The following is a 17,687-nucleotide window of genomic DNA, read 5'->3' on the forward strand; positions in this document are numbered from 1 at the left end:
CTTCTACGAAGTTCTACATGGTTTTGAGGAAGAGATTCTTCTCTTAATTATGTCTTCATACTCTTAGAACAGAACCTGATAGTGTTTAATAATGGTTACTGACTTTGAATGACATAAAACTACAGTCTTCACTGCTGCTGCTAAAGGAAAACAAGGTTCACTCCCTCTCTCTCTATGACCCTCCCCCACATGTGCTCTGTCTCTCTCTATCAAAAATAAATAAATGTACAAAAAAGTGGGGGCATCTGGGTGGCTCAGTCGGTTAAGCATCCAATTTCAGCTCAGGTCATGATCTCGTGGTTTGTGAGTTCAAGCCCCAGGTTGGGCTGTGTGCTGAAAGCTCAGAGCCTGGAACCTGCTTTGGATTCTGTGTCTCCCTCTCTGTCTATGCCCCTCCCCCACTTGGGCTCTGTCTCTCTCTATCAAAAATAAATAAATGTAAAAAAAAAATTAAAGGGAAACAAGGTTCTTATACAGCAACCAGCGAGAACAACAAATATAAGATATGATTAAAAAAATCCCATTATCTATAGTAATATTTATCTCACACACAACTCCTTCATCACACAAACACAAGCAAACAGGTAATCTAGGAAAATAGTTAACAATAAGTATGAAGGACCTATGGAAGAAAATTATCAAATTTATATAAATGTATATAAATTATCAAATATATATAAAGAAAACTTGAATTAATGCAAAAGCATACCTTGTTCCTGGATGGGAAGAATAAACATTGTGGAAAAGCATAATCCATTTTAAAATCTAAACGTGTAAAATTTTCTGGAAATCTTTGAAAAATAAGAATAATGAGCTTGTTCCATCAAGTATTAATAGAATAAAACTTGTGTAAAGCTGCAGTAAGTAAACCAATGTAATATAGGTTCAAGAATAGACACATAAAAAGTGGAATAAAATGGATAAATACAATTAAAGACAAATTTGTTGAATTAGGAATTTTTCACTTAAAGACTTTGGTTTAAATGCTAACTGGGGCACTTATAACTATGCAACCTCAGGCTCATTATTTAACCCATATTTATGTTCTCTTATCTTTCTTATCTTTAAAATGAAAATTTGAAAAACTAAATGTCGTAAGGTTAACATGAGAAATTCATAAATGTGTAAGACATTAGTGCATTTCTTAAAACATAGTAAAATGGAGATAAATGGTAACCTGAAAATAATAAAAGGTTAATACACTTGTTATATAGTTTTATAGATGATATTATGTAGTTTCATAGATGATGAATTTTAATGTTATTCTTTTTCTGATATGAATCTTGCAAATATTTTTTTTCAAGATAGTTTCTTGCTTTGATTGTTTGTCTTTGTAAGAGAGAAAATTTTCATTTTATTTAGTTAAATCTATTAGATATTTCCTTCATGGCTCTGGGTTTTTCATTTTATTTAGGAAGTCTCCCCTTCTTTTTCAGTTTTCTTCACATAACTATAAAAATATTCTCCTGTATTTTTACTTAGCATTTGGATTTTTAATTCAAAAAAAATTTGTAAGTATGGTAGATGATCTAATTTTATTTAATTTTAAGTGATTAGCTGATTGTCACAACACTATTTATTTAATAATCCTTTCTAAAATGTTTTAAATGTCATTTATTAAAGCTATATTAATATTTATTCATAATAAATTTATTCATAATATTTTTCCTTTTCTGGACCCTATTCTTTTCCACTGACCTATTTATCTACTCCTCAGACAATCTTCCTGCTTTAATTACTACAGATTATTTACAATTTTTAGATTTATTTTAGGTTAATATTATTTACTGATTTTTTTTTATTTTTGAATTCTTTTTTATATGAATTTTAAAATAAGTCATCGGGGCGCCTGGGTGGCGCAGTCGGTTGAGCGTCCGACTTCAGCCAGGTCACGATCTCGCGGTCCGTGAGTTCGAGCCCCGCGTCAGGCTCTGGGCTGACGGCTCGGAGCCTGGAGCCTGTTTCCGATTCTGTGTCTCCCTCTCTGCCCCTCCCCCGTTCATGCTCTGTCTCTCTCTCTGTCCCAAAAATAAATAAAAAACGTTGAAAAAAAAAATTTTTTTTAAAAAAATAAAAAAATAAAAAATAAAATAAAATAAGTCATCAAGTTCTGTAAATATAATGTTGAGATTTTTATTGGAATTGCTTTAAATTTATAGATTAAATTATTTTTTAAAGCCTGGAACTTGGTAGATTTCTCTAATTATTAAATTTTTTTAACACCACGCATTCAATAAGCTTGTAGTTTTCTTAACATAGTCATCACACATTCCTTTTTCCGCTTATACTTAAGCATTTTACTTTTTTGTTGTTGCTATTTCAAATGATATTCTTTTCCCATTAAATTTGCTAACTGTACATTCTTGCTTCATAGAAAAGCTACTGAGTTTGGTGAACTTATTATCTTGCTGAATAATTGTATTCGTACCACTAATTTCACTTAATTTGTATGCATTTTCCTGTTAGATAATTTTATCATCTGAAAATAAAAGCCTTTTCCCCTCCTCTTCAATATTTTATACCTTCATTTATTTATTTCATTTTTTCTTTGAATGAATGGAGTTTTCTCTGTATAATGATGAATAGTAGTTTTTTTTTTTTTTTAATTTTTTTTTTAACGTTTATTTATTTTTGAGACAGAGAGAGACAGAGCATGAATGGGGGAGGGTCAGAGAGAGGGAGACACAGAATCTGAAACAGGCTCCGGGCTCTGAGCTGTCAGCACAGAGCCCGACGCGGGGCTTGAACTCACGGACCGCGAGATCATGACCTGAGCTGAAGTCAGCCACTTAACCGACTAAGCCACCCAGGCACCCCGATGAATAGTAGTTTTGTCCCAAGTATTTATTAATGGGAAGTTTTCTAATATTTAGCCATTAAGTATGATTTTGTCTGTTTCTAATAGATAATCTTCTTTGGGATTAAAAAGGCCCCTCCCCTTTCAAAACCACTCCCCATGCTGGAGCCATTCATCCAAAGAAAGGGACATTACAATTTTTGCTGGGAAATAAATGCCTAAAAAGTGGGTGGAGCAGGGTGGTGGAAAATAGAAAAACTCTACTATATTAAAGTTTATTTGTTTTGAGAAAGAGAGAGAGAGAATGTGTGTGTGCATGTGCAAATGCATGAGCAGGTGTGTGTGTGAGCACATGAACAGGGGAAGGGCAGAGAGAGAGAGAGAGAGAGAGAGAGAGAACCCTTATTTAGGGCTCATGACCTGAGCTGAAATCAAGAGTCAGATGTTTAATCCACTGAGCCATCTAGGTGCCCCCTTGCTCAATATTTTTACAAAAAAAGAACATTAAAGGAACACCTTGTTATTTTAATTAATTAATAATATTTGAAACACAATTCCTTACAATGCTTTCATTTTATATTTATCTTTTCAAAATACATTTACATTTGCAGCACCTGGGTGGCTCAGTTGGTTACATGTCTGACTCTTGATTTTGGCTCTGAACATGATCTCATGGGTTCGTGAGTTCTAGCCGAGTTAGGCTCTGCACTGACAGCAGGGAGTCTACTTGGAATTCTCTCTCTCCCTCTCTCTCTCTGCTCCTCCCCTGCTATTTTTCTCTCCCAAAATAAATAAATACACTTAAAAATACATTTACATTCTTCTTAAATCCTCTGTTAGTTTTTTCACCTTCTCTGATGTCAGTTTTTTTCCTCTCAATGGAATTTTAATTTTATTCTATGATTCATTGTGATCTAGGGTTTTTTTTTTTCCTTTAGTTCCTTTTTACTTCTAATGTTTCAGGTAGTTTTTATGTGTTACAGTTATATTTACCAATTCATATGAAACTGAAATTAACTCATGTTATTTCATGTTATTTTAAATGTCTGGTTTTTTTCCTTTGCACATTTTACTGTAAATAATTCAACATTCTTTAAAAATCCTACAAATTAAAATTAAAGAACAATATTTCATAAATTTATTTCAACTTTACTCTTAGGAGTTAGATATTGAATCTATCCATTGATGAGAAACAGATCAAATTTTTCTCCAAATTGTTATAGAAGACTATTTTTTTCCCTTAGTTTCTTGGACTTTGTTATAACAGCTTCTAAAGTGAGTACATCATTTTCCAACTTCTGTCACACAGTTATCACAGAGAGATGTGGTTTGATGGAAAGGTATCCAGAAACACAGGGGAAAAAAATGCAAGTTCCTTCAACATACAGAGAAACAATGTAGTATCAATGTACAGAGCTAGTAAATAGTGTCACCTACAATGAGGTAGGTGGGGGATGGAGGGGAGCTTCCCGGCCTACGAGTTCCCATCAGATGAAAGTGGAGTAAAGCCTTGTCAGCCCACAAAATTAAATTTCCTAAAATGCACTTGTTGGAGGTAAGTGAAATACCAGGAAAAATCTACTCAGTTTAGCAGTCTAGTGTTCTTGAAGCCCAGCTATGAAACCTCGGTCAGCCTGGTCCAAATCCCTTTGGCATTCCCCAGTAGTGATCATTCATTCTGGACATAATGTGGATGGGGATAATTCTAGGTCCGGTGACAGACAAGGATCTTCAGAATCATAGCAGCCATGCCAGGAGTCTCCCAATTAGCAGGAACCTGATCTGAGAAATTAGGCTGACAGTATTAAAAGAAAATTGCTTGTGGGTTTCTCAGTTAACTCTGTAACCTTCTCCATTCAAGAAGATAAAAACTTTCATCCACCTTTTCTCCAGACGGGAAACTTCAATTTTAAAAATCATTTTTCCAGTGGTGCCATTATCCCTGGCTGATGCAACCTTTAAACCGTGTAGAATCTATTACTACACCAATATTGCCAATCTATGTGGTGTTTTTTTGTTAATTTCTTTTAATGTTTATTTATTTTTGAAGAAGAGAGAGACAGTGTGTGAGCAGGGAAGGGGCAGAGAAAGAGGAAACACACAATCCGAGCAAGCTCTAGGCTCTGAGCTGTCAGCACAGAGCACAATGCTGAATTCGGACTCACAAGTGTGAGATCATGACCTGAGCTGAAGCCCAACGCTTAACTGACAGAGCCACCCAGGTACCCCTGCCAATCTGTGTTTAATCATTAAATTTATTTTGACAATATCCATTACATTTTTTAAAGGTGACCTGCATTTAGTGTTTTTATTATCTAATCTTCTCAATACAATTGTATATTCCAAGGAAAATAATAACAACTTCTAATTGCTAAAGCCAGTGTCTTCACCTTGGCTATAACATTGCATTTTTTAAAAAAAAATTTGTGACATCTTTGTTATTTCATGTCACTTTTTAACTTCTTTCATGATTGCTCATCCTCCCTCCATCTCTTAGTTGTACATATTCCTACAGGTCTTGTCCTTAGCATATTTCCCTTAACTACATATATTTTCCTGGGTAATCTTTTCTGGGTTCATGCTATCACCCGTCATGGCAATGGATGTAAATCTCAGAATTGTATCTTGAACTTGTATTATGTTCCCTGAAATTTTACCTTCACAAATCCTATAGCTACCAGTTATTCATTTATAGATGATTCCCCATAGGGAATTCAAATTTGTTCTCTGGAAAACTTAACTCATTTTTACATATATATAGATTTTTGCCATTGTTTTGAATGATTTTCTTGTCTACATGATAACTTTTCCAGGTCCTAAGCCTTATAGTTCCTTGACTGCCTCAATTCTTTTGACCTTTATATCCACCCCACTTTGGTAGTTCACTTCATGACCAAGTTTGGATGTTGTCATCACTTGAGTGTTTTCTGCCTCTGAAACCCAAAATAATTTTATGTTACCTCAGTCAGTAAAACAAGTCAATCCAAAGTCTTCCAGGTTATACTTTAGCCTTTCTTGGGTAAATTCAGATGCTAAGATTTTCAAATCTGTCATTATTCATAATTCAACTCCCTGTCTTTTTTTTTTTAATTTTTTTTAATGTTTATTTACTTTTGAAGGAGACAGAGACAGAATGTGAGTGGGTTAGGGGCAGAGAGAGAGGGAGACGCAGATCCGAAGCAGGTTCCAGGCTCTGAGCTGTCAGCACAGAGCCTGACGCAGGGCTCGAACTCACGAGCTGTGAGATCATGACCTGAGCTGAAGTCAGCCGCTCCACTGACTGAGCCACCCAGGTGCCCCTCAACACCCTGTCTTTTAAGAAAATAAAGAAGAAATAAACTGGTAGAACTTTAGTTTTTATGCTGCATTGTTTTTCCAAAACCTAAAGAGTGAGCAATCTTTCTTATTCTATGTGTTACCAATCAAAGAGAAGAATTTGAAACTAAACAGTAGTGTGCTGGCAAATGTTTAATAACTAACTTTGTGAAAAATAAAACCTCTTACGTATAACATTTTCTGATTCCTTATAGCTTTCCGATTTCTGCAAATATTCCCACCATGGCCACTTTCAAGCTACCAACACGATGTCAAGGAATGTCGTGCTGGGAAAAGCTGTGCATAATCAGGTCTTGAGAGCTTGAAAGAGCCACTGTGGCTCCAGCACACAACTCACTGCTTCTAAGCTTGCACTGCTCTTCCTTCTGGCTCGTGTCAGATTCTAAACCCCACGAGGCCCTGTGTTAATATTTCATCTGACAGCAAGAGCAGTGGGGACGAAGTGTAATCCACTGACAAATGAGCACACAGAAAATGCAAGTTGGTTACCTCTCTGCTGGTTCCCTTAACCAGTCCAGTCTCTGCCACTGGCCTGTTATGTAACTCTCTTCTACTGGAGCATCTCAGGCATGGGCTCTTGTGTCAGTAATCTAATGGAAGCATAACCCCCTTAGGAAGAGTCACCAGGGCCTTTGCATGAGGGTATTTTTCATATTCAGCCAACCATTGGTGAGATGTGCAATTCAATCATGGCTGGTTACCTTCTGTAGGCCCATGGGGGAAATTTGTATTCCCACCCCATCACCACACCACCATTTATTTCCTGGCTTTATAGAAAACTTACGTGTGGTGGGGGTGATGGCAGGGAGGGGGTTGCATTTATCGATTTTAACTTTGTTTCAACTGCTTATGCTATAATGCCATTTTGCTACTGAACTCACCCCACACCCCAGGAGAGATGATAACCTTGTGCGTTCTGCCATTCCTTAAACTTGAGGTCCAAAATGTATACAGGTCCCGTGTTCAGAAATACCTACAGACTGTTGTGAGCAAATCTATCTGGGAATAAAGATTCCTCATAAGGAAAGAGGATACGTGTTCCCCACCTCACACAGGAAGGAGGCCATGCAGAAAGGATGGTATAAGCACCAGAAACTAAAGAATCACAAAAACTCTTTGGCCTGAAGACCCTCTCTCTATTTCTGGCGAATATTATATCTCTGCCTAGAGTAGGGAAGGATGAAAACTTACTCTTCTGTAGGATCGGTAACCTAGTTTCTTTGTTCCGTGTGATTCCTGGTAGGGCATGTTTCAAAAATGGAGGAAAGTTTTCTTTCTCTACTACCACATTTATTGGAAAAACTTTATGTTACAAGGCGAGTGCCAATTAAAAGAAAACAAATATATTTTCATCTCAATGCCAATATTTTTCTCATGAAGAGATTCTCTCTCTTCCTCTCTCTCTCTATCATCTAAACTTTGGAAGCATGAAGGAATAGGTACATACAAATTTTGTCTTGATTTTATAAAAACTCTAATTCATCATTATTTATTTTTATGCAGTTTGGTGCATTCAGTGGAAACTGAAAAGATAGTGTACATATAATATGTGACTTCTTTGAATTTTATAGTCAATTGGGACACTTGGGTAGCTCAGTCATTTAAGTATCCAACTCTTGATTTCAACTCAGGTCATTATCTCACAGTTCATGAGTTCGAGCCCCATGTCGAGTTCTGCACTGACAGCATAGAGCCTGCTTGGAATTCTCTTTCTCTCCTCCCCCTATCACTGCCCTTCCCCCCATTAGGCCAGCACAAGTTCCTTTAGTAGTTTCAAGTCAAAGGCATTAAATATCTATCATTATAAAGAATGAGATATGAAAATCACTGGTAGTCTCATATCTTTCAGTTTTTACTTCATTAAAAAGTATTTAGCCATGAATTTTAAATTATTTCTATATTCTATGTATTATCTCGGTATTTATTAATTAAAAAGAAATTAACATTTTTAGTTATCTCAGTATTTTTTGGTGGGATGCATTTTTAGGAATACAGTTTATTTAATACTGTATACATATTAATTTAGTTCCAGTCTGCATGAATTTATTTTTTTCACGCATTCAACTATGACATTGGTAAGTAATGTTCACCTGGGTCAGACATCCCATTTTATTCACCATCTCACCCTGTCTGTTAAACCAGTTACAATGCAGACAGATGGAGAAATCAGCCACCAATCACAGATCATTCCAATAACTGCAGTTACCTGAATAGGAAGCCCTGAACAAATCCAGATTGCAGTGCACTCTCAATGTTCTTAGATGCCAGAAAAATCAAGTTCCCCAGGCTGACTGTCTCTGGCAAAATGTAAGAGGATAGACTTTAATTTCCCCATAGATGTAAAAGAACACACATGATTGAGAAGCCCCTTTCAGGACTAGGAGGGAATTCACTCACTAATTCAACAACTATTTCCAGTTGAGTGCATTCTATGAGCATAATCTTTCAAGTTGCCACAACATAGGGACTCAATGCCAATATATTTTTAAAATTCTTTTCTTTGATTGGTACCACAAAGAGTAAGAAAGACCGCTCAGTCTTTAGGTTTTGGAAAAATAATCCAGCGTAAAAACTACCAGTTCTACCAGTTTATTTCTCCTTTATTTTCTGTATTGGTAGTTGACCCTTTTAATTAATTGTCTTTATGTCCACAACTGGTATTGTTATACAGGCTAAGTTAGTAATTCTCTCTTTTTTTTTTATTCTGTAATAAGATAACTCTTTAATAATGACCCATAATGGGGATAGAATGAACTTGTCTATACAGTGATAGCACCTATTCCTAGTGATGGTGCTGCTAACCTACAATTCAGAAAAATCAGTGAATTAACTTCTGCTCAGATATTAAGACTGAATTTATTATATCGCAGCATCCATTACTCACCAAACTGTATTTAGATTACCAGGTATCACACATGCTAATCATTTCTTTTTGTGTTAAAAGAGATTTTGGATCTTTAATCACAGTAAACGGATTAGGCTACTTCTTGATGTTCAGAATTCCAGTTTTCCCTCCTTTCTACCAAATAGCAACATCTCCATGTTTAACATCTGTTTTATGGTTAATATTAGTGTTACAATTATTTTATGAGACACTGAACATGTATTGCAAGGCTATAAAACTAAGTGTTTATATAGGGCTTTCATCCAAAGTCAAAGCTCTCTGTGGGCACTCTGTGTCTTTAAATATGTATTATCTTAATTAACAAATGGCTTGTGTTTGCTGACATTTTTGTTCAGCCGTTTTTCCCAAAATTAAATTTTATATGAGAGTGTAAGTGAACTGCATACTATATGAATAGTATGGTTTTACTGAAAATTGAGTTAAACAATCACATATTAATATAACTAAAATTTTTCCATATCCATAGCACTCCACAGTTAAGAGCAACTACATCAGAAGTTTAACCAGAATATAGTTAGACTGCTCTAAAGTCCCAGCTCTGTGACCGGAGTAGAGTTCAAATGAACTCTACTTGATCGACAACATTTTTTTTTTTTAATTTTAGATACGTACTAAGATTCCCACGGCAAGACTTTTCAGAAACCTCTTTCCCCCAAGTGAGCAAAAACTGTCCTTCTCTCTCACTTCACACACACTGTATGCCTTTTTATGTTAGCTCCTACCTCTACCTTTCCTGATAAATTCTTCCCTTTTGTTAGAGCTTTCCTCTTTCCAACGTAAACTCTCCAAGGTAATCTCAAATCCTGTAGCTCTTTCTACTTATCTTAATACATATCAGAATACTAGAAAGCTAAACAAAAAACCCTGTGGGGTAGGTGAATGCTCTTATATATTACTTTTTTTTTTTTCTGGTTACTCATTTCTATTTTTTTAATCGTGTAGTAACTAGAAAGCATCTTGTTCTTTAAAAGCAGCATCTTTTCTTGCTGCCTGTGCCCTGTTTCTGCCTAAAGCAGTTGTACCTCTGAAACTCTCAAATTCCCACCAGTTGCCTCCCCCCTTGCTAGCTCCTGCTTGCCTAAGGTGAGAAAAAAACAATGGGCAACCTTTGCTGAAGACTTACCAAGTGCTAGGTAATGTTCCAAGTGCTTTGCCTGCATTTACTCATTTAATCTTCACAACAATGCTGAGACAGGAACTCTTTTTTCCTTCTTTCATAGATGAGAAAAAAGGTAGCCCAAGGGGTTAAGTAAATTGCCCAAGGTCATAGGACTAGTAAATAACAGTCAGGATTTGAACCCAAGGAGTTAAAGAGTTACATATTTAACCATCATGCTGCTTAAAACTCTCTAAATCTTGCTTTGATACAATATAGTGAATCATTACACAACTGACAATGGAAGTGGAGAAGTTTAGGAAAGAAGCTTTAGAAATTGGTCATTGGAGATGACAGGATTGTTGTATAAGGAGTTATGGAAATTGATTACAGTTCCTTATTCTGGGACGACGTGTGTGACAACAATCCGTAAAAGTACAGATAATGTATTTAAAATAAATAAAGACCTATCTAATTAATTTTGGAATATCAGAATTTGAACAAGATGCTGGAAATTCAGAAAGGTAAGAGAGTATAAATAAAAGGAAATTGCACCTTAGCAAATAATAGACCAGGGTTTACATTATGCATTTATAAGCATTTTTCACATGGGGAAAAAGATTCATATGGGTTAAGAATTCAAGTCCTAACAGCCATTGCTCCTAATCTAGGTGCTATTCTGCCTCTCAAAGACTCCCCAAATTATTGGGTCAGAAGTTAATGGTATTAACTAACACATTCATAGTGTAAGCTAGGTGCATTCATTATTGAAATAATTTTATACATGATAGTTCATTTAATATTTATGACAACTTCATAGGTAGTTATCTCTATTTTATAAGAAACTGAGGCACAGAGAGATTATATAATTTGCTCAAGGTGTTATGACTGATTCATAAATCCAGGTTTTGAAACCAGGTAGTCTTGCTCTGGAATCCGTGTACATAACATCTACACTAAACCACAGCAAGATGAATTTTAATTAGATCAGTGTATTTTCAGTGTGGGCCCACAGTGTTTTAATAGGTCACATAAAAAAAAAAAAAAGCTCTGTAGTCAAATTAGTTTATTTTTGCCAACATATCAGATCCTTTAATAAGAAAATGTGTAATATAAATCTTACTCAAGTATAAATGCTCATTATTTTAAACTATTTGAAATTGCTAAGAAAAAAAAATTAGACTTACAAAAATGACAAGAGACAAGTTATAATAAGCAATATCTCTAAGACAATGATTTAGTGAAATACAAACATTTTAGAAAACTCAATGTAGTAAGCTATAAAAGATTGACAAATATTTCCTTCGGAAAGAAGTTAAAATAGGAAGACATTTTCCATTTTTTAGGTTAATGTTATGGAAAACTCACCATGCCCTAGGACAAATCACCTCTTATAAAATACAGAATACAAACCAAGATAATCCACAGTTTTCACAAACTGCCTTACAATTTACATGTAAAGTAAGTTTTTGAGCACAAAGTCTATCTAACCATATTATATATTCTACTTATTATCCCGGCCATAGATAATGCAGAAATAATGCAGAAATTTCTCTGAAGTAGAAGACTCTTCTCTTTTCCATCTCTTGCTCTTTTCCATCTTTAGACTAATATTTTTCATTAATGATTAGGATCATAAATGAAAATGTGAAATGCTTTTCTAACGTCCCTTCCTTTTACAAAATAGAAATCCATGGAACAAAAAATATGAAGTAACATGTATGAGAGGCAAAGCCAAGACTCTATGCACAAATTCTGTATCAGCTCTCTTTATTAGTTTCCTAATCACATCCCTGATAAATTTCAATTCTCTGGACATGTGTAATCTGAACTTTTTATTCTTAAAAGACTTGCGACCAGGTTTTATGACCAATTACAACTGGGCTTTAAGTGGCACATATATAAATATAAATTGGAGAATTTACTATTACTGTGTTCCAGAAATCTAGACCTTAAAAGACAATATTTTAGACCTAGAAGAAAACGGAAAGATCAAGTCTGTCTTTCAACCCACCCCCAATAATGACGAAATTGAAACCAAAGGAGGCAATCAAAGTTACTTTAGCACATAAGTATTCAACACTAAGTATTCTGTGTGAAGAGTAAACTAATTTAACTTCATGTGACATCTGCCAGCTTTGAAAGACCTGTTTGATAATACTTACTATTGGTTTGCAATAAAAGAATCACCAATAGAGTTCTGTTAGAACCAAACAAACCATTCTGTTCTGTAAGCTCCATGTGATCAGGAACCTGACTGAGTATCATCACAGGAAGGAATGATCCTAACCCACTTTTGATACTCCTCCCGTGATTGTTTTCTGTGAATGTGGAGTTGATCACTGTCATCAGCAGGGCACAACTCCTATTAGCAGTAGACTCAGGAGTGTTGTATATTTGATAACTATGCATGAGAATGGCAGTTAATTTCTTTACAAGTTTAATTTAAGCCTTTCTGCAGTTTCTAAAAGTAAGTGGGAGAATGAATAGAACAGAATGTTCTCACTCCGCAGAAATAGAATAGCAAACTATATATCAAGAGAGAAATTAGACTGAATATTCTTTAAAAAGACTCACATGAGAAGTGGTAAAAGGAAAATACCCTTTGATAGCAATTTTATCTTTTGGGATTTTGGTGACTTTTCTCATAAAAGAAATATTTGGGCTATGCGTGTAACTAGTGATGATACAGAGGATAATGCAAACTGATTCTTCGACAAACGTAACTAAATAAACTACTTCTATTTTGCCAAAACAAAAGTTAATGGCTGCTTTGTATACTGCACAATCCCTTACGTAAAAGGAGGTTTTACATAAGATTTCAGCGTCTGGAGAAAATTAACCAGCTAATAAAATCAAAATTTATATTTAAATAAAATTTAAAATTTAATCTTTTTTGTTTTTTTCCTCTGTATGTACCTACCGGCACTGGCTAGGTACTGAACATGTATTACTGAGTTGAAGTCTGTGGTTTAAATATATTTTAGATGTTAGTTCAGTGTGGTTTTATAAAGCCACCCAGTTAAAGTGTGTAATCAACTGTCAAGACATATTAAGCACAAATTATGTTCACAATCCTTGAAAAGCATTTATAGGAGGACAGTAACTACAAAAGGTCCCAGGCTTCTTCCCCACATTGGAAGCAAAGTGAGATAAATTCATAATTTCTAAGCAGAGCCAAGCAAATGGAGTAGCTTCAGTTGAGAGGAATGTCTGTGTGCTTTGGTACTTCTTTAACTGGAAGATTATCGCCAGCAGGAGCACACGCTGAGCTTCCCCCATGCTATGGATCATTCTTGCATATTCTCTGACTTTGTGATTTTTACCCAGGATTTGAAGCAGAGGGAAATACAAGAAATCACAAAATAAGAGTATAGAATTGCCTCTGCAGAAGTTACAAGTTTCAAAATTAGCAGTGTGCTCTGGGAATAAGTTAAACTAAAAATGTTTAACCAGAAACACACACACACATATAGACACACACACAGATATGTGTGTAATGGAAGACAGGATGGGATAGTTAATTGGTGGAGGCATTAGGAAGTCAGGGAAGGAGGTTTGGGTCATTTCTGTTTAGAGTAGCCATATGTTTCAAATGACAGAGACATTCCAGTTTATGCCTTTTGTTCCAGCATGATACCCAGTTTGAATAATACATCATACTGTGCCAAGTATTAGGGATTTCTTGTATATTACTGAGCAAAGGAATTATGTGACAGAGGGTCTGTGACAGGAAGATTATTTTATGATTTCCTGGCATCTGGAGTAAAGGGAGGCTAGAAAAACCATGAGAAGCTTTACCATTTACCATTTATATAAACAAGAAGTAAATATAATTTAGTGAGTAGGATGCAAATAATGAGGGGGATCCATAAGACCTTGTAGAGAGGTAATTGATAGAATTTTTAAAATGATTTAAAATAAAATATGACAGATAAAGGATCTCAAAAGTAAAGATCAGTTGTAAATCTGGGGAACTTGGGAAATGGCATTGTCAATAACAGGAAAGAAATATTGGAAGAAAAATATTTTAAAGAGAAAATAAGGAGTCCACTATGTAAAAATATCGTTTTCAGTCATCAAAAAGGCTAGCCCAGAAAGTTGTGTCATCTCATAATTATCATAGAAACAGGAAATGCACATTTGAAAGCATCAGCATTTAGATGATTTTGCATGGATCTTAAATTTCTGGACCAAGTTGACATTTAATTTATAAAAGGGACCTTAGAGACCTTGGAATGCACATTTTTATTGATAGGGTCTAGCACAGAATCCAATATCTAAACCTATATCTATCTATCTATCTATCTATCTATCTATCTATCTATCTATCTAATCTATCCCTGAAAGGGACAGAGAGAGTGAATATAAAATGGTTTGATGAAAGATCAACAAACTATAAAGCAGTAGATCTGGGGACTGACCCCAGGACTCCCAGTACTTTGCACTCAGCACCCCATTATTTCAGCTGTCTCCATAGAACAAGTTGTAAAATCCCCAAAGCTTAAAAGTTAATAGACATCATACTTAATTTAGATATTTTTATGTAACTTCCTTATGTTCTCTTAAAAATAGGGTATAAAGATAAATAAAAATTGTATAATACATAATAACAAGTTAGATTTGCCAAGCTTTATGCTCTGCAACAGATTTCTGGGACAAGGTGAATTTAATTACTGTGGAGCATCTTCCAGGATCTGGAGATTAATTTGCAATTGTCAACAAAGTCTTTAGTTGTCAGCAAATACTTAAGAGAAAAAGAATTATTTCATCAATGATAGGGATATATATTGGCTCATCTATTAAAAGGATCCCTTTGGGGGAAGGACATAATTGTCTTCTATTTTGTTTTCAAGGTGTGCTGTCACAGAGGAAAACATTAATAGATCAACTGTCACTTGGCATTGATTTTGGAGGGTTTTCTAGAGGAAGACTAGGGATTTGGTTTGTTTTTTGTTTGTTTGTTTTGGAAGAATAGAGTCTCCTGGAGCAAAGCATAAAAAGTTCTGCTTGATGTTCCTTCTTAGGATTATAAAGAATATAATTAATTTCCTTCAAAAAACTTTGCAACATTACCTTTGGTCTTTTGTCCTGACTTCCCATAGGATATACCTAGTTAACAAAACTCTGATATTTTCTCATTTTGTCCTTATTCTCTCAGCAGTATCTTTTCAGAACTTATTATTTGTTTGGGACATACCTTAATAAAGTAGAGTATATCATAGCTGTTAAGGACGATCCTTTTTTTCTTAAGTAATAACTTTTTACTTTCCGTGCTTAGTGACTAAATAGACTACCACAGCAGCTCTTAACACACAATACCTGATGATGAATAATTGAGTGAATGAATAAATGAATAGGTAGACAGATGAGGTATACATTCAGCAAAAACTGGCCAAGATTATAATGTCCTTAAGGGTAGAATTTTTTTTCTTTTCTTAAAAAGTTTATATATTTATTGTGAGAGACAAAGTGAGAGTGCACACATGCCCACGCACAAGTTGTGGAGGGGAAGGGAGGGAGGGAGAGAGAGGAACCCAGTGGAGAATATCCCAGGGAAGCCCCAGTGTGGAGTTCCATGTGGGGTTCAAACTCCGGAACCATGAGATCATGACCTGAGTGGAAAACGAGATCAACACTTAACCGACTGAGCCACCCAGGTGCCCCTCTTTTTCATCTCTGTATCACTAACAGTGCCCAAAAGAGAGATTTACCCACGCCAGAATTTTACCAAATATTTACTGAAAGAATGAATCAAATCGTTCATGAGTGAATATGTGAAACAGTGATAGCAAACTTCCTGGTCTAATGTCTCCGAAGCTAGCTATTCTACTCTTTTGCATCCCTATTTAATTAATCTATAATTAATCTAATAATAATATAATTGATTAATGTAACAAAATCAGCTTGTTGTCTTGGACAGTTTTCCATACCTCCTCTGGTGCCTATAGAAGAGATTCAGAGACATTAAGCTACTTCAGCTAAAGGGATACCTGGGTGGCTCAGTCAGTTAGGTGACCGATTCTTGATTTTGGCTCAGGTCATGATCTCATGATTCATGAAATCAAGCCCTGTGCTGGGCTGACAATCTGGAGCCTGCTTGAGATTCTTTCTCTCCCTCTCTCTCTGCACCCCACCACCCCTCCCACCAATCCCACACGTTAGTGCACTGTCTCTTGCTCTCAAAATTAATAAACATTTTCTTTAAAAAAGCTACTTCAGTTAAAGAGAAGATTCAATTGACACATCAACTCATTAACATCTGCAACCATAAACTCATAGGTTCTTACAGATCACAAAGAATGAAAACCAAATTACAGAAGAATTTTAAACCAAATGTGACAGTTTGTAAAAGATTACGGTTTGAAAAATGAGATAGATTATATCATCTTCCCAAAGTAAAACTGAATATATGTAGATTTATTTCCAAATCTGTTCTTGAGTGTTTTTTTTAATCTAATGACATCTTTGTATACATTTAAACTAAAATGTTATGTAAGTTTATGTTGTCGGTCCTTGTGCACACGCCTGTCCTCTAAAATTATTTTTAAGATACAGATTTTATAATAATTAGCTTATTTAATGATGTCATAGGATCTGTTTTATAAAATTCAGTATTAGGGGGGCAGCTGGGTGGCTCAGTTGGTTAACGTCCGCCTCTTGATCTCGGCTCAAGTCATGATCTCACAGTTCTTGAGTTCGAGCCCTGAGTTGGGCTCTGTGCTGTTGGCACAGAGCCTGCTTGGGATTCTCTCTTTCTCCTTCTCTCTGCTCTTCCCCTGGTTGTGCTCTCTCTCTCTAATAAATAAACTTTTAAAAAAATCCATATGTGGTATGTAGGGGAGGATAAAGTTTTCCTTGACTCTCTTGGGGTCTGAAAATTAGACTGACAAAGAACGATTAACAGGAGAAAAGCATACATATTTATTTAATATAAGTTTTACCTGACATGAAAGCCTTCATAAGGAAATGAAGATGAGAAGATACAGTTAAACCTGAGTGTTCTTATGCTAAGTTTAATGAAGAGGAAAATGATGTGATAGGACAAAGGATGTACATTAAGCATAGTAAACTGGGGGAGACTTAACAAGGCCTGTTCATTCACATTCCTTTCTGTGTCCCTTTTGTTTTCAGAGTTAAGAATGCTCCTTTCCTCCAAGTGTAGAGAGGGCACCTCTCACATGAGGGTTTTGTGACTTGCTTCAGGGAAAGTTCACAAAGTTCTTCCTTAACATGTCATTTCTCAAATTCTTTCAGCTTGAAAAATGCCACTGTCCCATATTTTGGGGTTATGTGCCCTGAACCCCATTGGGGATTAGGAGAATACTTTGGTTTTATCTTTGCTAGTCATACTGTTTCCAAAGCAACTGAACAACTCTCATTTGCAAAATGTTGCAGCCTGAGACTAAATAATTGGGGAAAGAGGTAAATAAATCTCTTGCAGTTGCAATAATTTATGAGTATGTGACTTTATAAACATTTTGTATTATTATGCAGCATTTACTTAGAAAAATATAATCAATTTTTTCTCTTCATTATCCTGCTTGATAGGA

General features: G+C 35.3%; 1 protein-coding gene across 9 annotated transcripts in view; it reads left to right on the forward strand.

Annotated features, from left to right (window-relative positions):
- The window catches only part of KCNH7 (potassium voltage-gated channel subfamily H member 7), a 492,691-nt gene that overhangs the window by 217,301 nt on the left and 257,703 nt on the right, over positions 1-17,687 (forward strand). The gene's annotated exons all lie outside the window — the stretch shown is intronic.

This window comes from Neofelis nebulosa, chromosome 2, assembly GCF_028018385.1.
Source record: "Neofelis nebulosa isolate mNeoNeb1 chromosome 2, mNeoNeb1.pri, whole genome shotgun sequence".
NCBI classification, from domain to species: domain Eukaryota; kingdom Metazoa; phylum Chordata; class Mammalia; order Carnivora; family Felidae; genus Neofelis; species Neofelis nebulosa.